The 3,728-nt window shown below is 31.5% G+C and overlaps 1 non-coding gene across 1 annotated transcript; it reads right to left on the reverse strand.

Annotated features, from left to right (window-relative positions):
• Positions 1-1,046: 1,046 nt before the first annotated feature.
• On the reverse strand, positions 1,047-1,168 carry LOC145298115 (Z30 small nucleolar RNA). Its single transcript, XR_013870399.1, has one exon. It is a non-coding gene; the product is annotated as a Z30 small nucleolar RNA (small nucleolar RNA).
• Positions 1,169-3,728: the final 2,560 nt, after the last annotated feature.

Below are 3,728 nucleotides of genomic sequence, written 5' to 3' on the forward strand. Positions count from 1 at the left end.
ATCACTACTATATCTTGGGTACAATATAATAATCAATAGAAAATTGGTTCTATAATAAATAGGAAATCTGCAAAAATTAAAATATGATATTTAAGCATATTTTATGACAAGGTACCCCAAATAAACCCAAGACGAATTTACAAAAAACAAAAATAAAATTTTATTTTATGCTTCTTCAGAAGCAGAAGAAAGATCTAAATATTGAATTAACAAAAAAAAAAAAGCAAATGGTACCTACTTGTCATGTCGAAATTAGTAAAATAGTCAAATATTACAAAACATTTGAAACTAGAAAATTAATGAAAATTCTTTTGCGTTTATAAGAATAAAAATTTTTTCTCACATTGCCCAAAGGACAAAAATAGGTGCTTATTTAGATCAGCACTCATGGTGGCAATTACAAGGAAAATACAGAAAAAGTTTGCATGATGTAATAACTCATTACTAGGGCTGTGACAAAAGCATAGTCTTTTCATTGTTTTGACTAGTGTGTATCCGGTGATATCTTATAAGCTTTTATATAAAGTGATGGGGTTCTTGGTTGATTAACTGTATCAGATATATACTTGAGAGTCAAAACAACAAAAAGAATATTCTGTTGTCATAGTCTTACTCATTACAGAATTAAGATGTCATATTCCAAAAATTATGTAAACCGATAAATTAGTTTTATTTAAAACTAAAAACTAAGAAAAAAAAAAAACTAAGAAAAATCAAAATTTACAATTCTTAGCGATTGTACTACTAAACTGCATTAAACAAAGCTGATTTTTCACCTATCATTTAAGTTGTCCCTCTTATTCTATTGGATTTAATCATGGCTGACGAGTACAGTACGACTCGCTTAGTCATAAAACTTGATTTTCTTTAGTAAAATTATCAAATTATGTGATTTTTGGAACATTTCTTCATTCCGTGACTGGTACATAGATCATGCAGATATTTCTGTATTATCTTTACTTTTACATGCTGCCATAATTGGCAATCTGAATAAGGACAAAAAAAAAAAAAAAAAAAAAAAAGTCCTCCCTCAAAAGCTCAAAGCTTTGCTCAGTGAGAAGATTAAAACCGATCATCTCCTGATCAACACCTGGAATTTGTCTTTGGGAATCTCCAAAAATGCAAGGACAGGTGATAAAAGGTCAGTTATATCAAATCATCATCGCAGACAGGAGCTGTTTTTTTTTGGAGGGAAAGACAAATTGAACACCGTTTATGAAGCCTTCATACACAGTCATGATATATTTGGTTAAACAGTGATTGTATTGCATATAGTGGAGAGAAAAAAAAAGTTAAAACAGAATTTTTATGTGTGGTTAGTGATTTTAAAATTTAAAAATTGGTGTTATTTAGAATAACAAAACACAAAGTGCAAAAGAGTAAAATTGAATCATTAACAAATTATACAAGTGAAGGAAAAGTTCAATTACTCTTTTCGGCGCAGTTGGATATGTCGTCACTGATCTGAGGGAGATGATTATTTTACTAAGACATCAGCATACAGTGAGCACCCAATTTTTGGCCACTTTAGTTCATATGTTCGTTTTTTTTCTTATTAGTTCCTGTTTAAAAAAAAAAAAAAAAAAAATTTTTTTTTTTTATTAAAACAAAAATTTCGAATCCAATCAGAGATGCTTCAGGAAATGTCAAAAGTTTTTAGTGCGTTAAGACATATATTTTTAACAGTTTAAAACTTTATTTTTTCATACAATTTGAGACACTAAAACCAATGCAAAACATTTAACATTACAAAAACATTAAGAAAATTGATGCTTTTCACTCTAATTCTAGCAAGCAGTCAGTCTTTAGAAATAAAGAGTAGTAGTAATAGTGCCAGCGGACAGTTATTAAATGTTATGGTAGTAGGAATAGTTACCCGGTAGGAAAACTCAGGACTTGATTTTGTAAAACCTTTTTCAAATCGATATATCAAATTATATAAGATAATATCTGAAATGAAACAAGAATATGGAGATTATTATCACTATTCCGAAGAAATTCATTAATTTGTCGAGGAAATTAAAAATTTGTTTTTTCATGCAGTACCTACAGCTTCATTACTCAATAGTCTGCAAGTAACATTTTGTTTGTCGAGCAGTTGCTCGACTAATTTGGGCTTAACAATGAATTCTTTGGAAAAGTATGTGCCGCTAATTGCAAAGTGAAATATAATATATATTAAACAAGCTTTTTAATGAAACAAAAGTTTATAAGATTCCGTAAAAGTGTTCTAGTGGACAAATAAGGAGTTGCTTTTTGGAAGTTGATTTTTAAGGGTATTCCATTTTTACCCGATTTTGCTTTTTAAATTTTACAATTTTTACTTGCGTTCACCCCTAACAAGGCAAATCGCCACTTGGACATAAGGGGCTACTATTTGGGACCATGTTTAAGATGAACAAGATGTTGGTTTACATTACATTTAAACTTCTGCATATCAGTACTGCCAGGGAAGCAGACAGCAAGGGAATTTCAAAGTCTAGCTGTTCGAGGGAAGAAACTATCAGAATAGAAAGCTTTCTGGCATTTAGGGACCTCAGTGAAGGGGTGAGATTTTATTGCTAAGCAGGTTTGTCGGGGATATGTACGTCAAGGGAACACAAGTGCAACGAGTTCAGAGCACATTAAATTAAAATATTTGTAAAACAGGTAGAGATGCAACTTTGTGATGGGACAGGGATTGGAGCTTAGTTGACAAAGTGGGGGCTATTAGATCAGAAACTCTTAGACCCTATCAATGAGAGAGGGAGGCTAGTGGTAGATGCACCAGCCCAGATGTGCTAACAATACTCCATGCATGGTCGAATGGTGGCCTTGTAGAGGTACAGGATACTCTCAGGTGCCTGCTTCCCACCGGACTACAACTTGGATGTCTTCAAGTCCAATGTTAACAAATTCCTAATGAACCACCCCCTTAAGTAAACACTTCAAATCTCCAAACTAACGTAATGTACTTGCAATAACCCTTATCCCTGAGTGGCTTCCGGGCCTTGATAAGTAGTGATCACTAAAAAAAAAAAAAAAAAAAAAAAAAAAAAAAAAAAAAAAAAAGCTCAATAGAAGGAACCCACCTTTTTTTTGCAGCAGCTTTTGCAATGTCCTCAATGTATTTGTTCCAGTTCACGTTACCCGCAAATGTTATAAACTTGGTTTCATTAAAAAGTCGAGCTTGTTTAATAAGCTGTTTTTGTGTCACAAATTTTTGTATGAAAAAGTGAATTAGTTTCAAACTAAAATATATAACTTACAGAATCTAAAAGTTAAATATTTTAAATAAAGTAAAAATAAAAACAAATTAAAATGTTTGCATGGAAAAACGTCCTAAGTATAAAACTAAATGAAAATTTTTTAAACTGTTAAAGAAAAAAAAAAAATAAGAAACGACTAGAAACTTTTCGAAGTAGTTTAATTACATTTCACTCTGCAATTAGCGTCGCATGCTTTTACAGAGAACTCATTGTAAGCCCTCCTCCGCCCAACAAAAAAAAAAAAAAAAAAAAAAAATCCCGAGAAACTTAAATATACGAAATAAGGGAATAAAGTGGCCAAAAAGTGGGTACTCACTGTAAGCTAATGTTTCAGTAAAACAGAATTGTCTCCCTCAGATCAGTGACATTTCCAACAATTTCTACCTTAGAAAACAGACTTACCCTAAATTGCGAGTAACCAACCCAGAACTTAGGCTTACAGTTCCACTAGCATTTTTTTTTTACTATCTTAAGTCTGAA

The sequence above is a fragment of the Euprymna scolopes genome, chromosome 18 (genome assembly GCF_053919585.1).
Source record: "Euprymna scolopes isolate OS-2025 chromosome 18, ASM5391958v1, whole genome shotgun sequence".
Taxonomy (NCBI): domain Eukaryota; kingdom Metazoa; phylum Mollusca; class Cephalopoda; order Sepiida; family Sepiolidae; genus Euprymna; species Euprymna scolopes.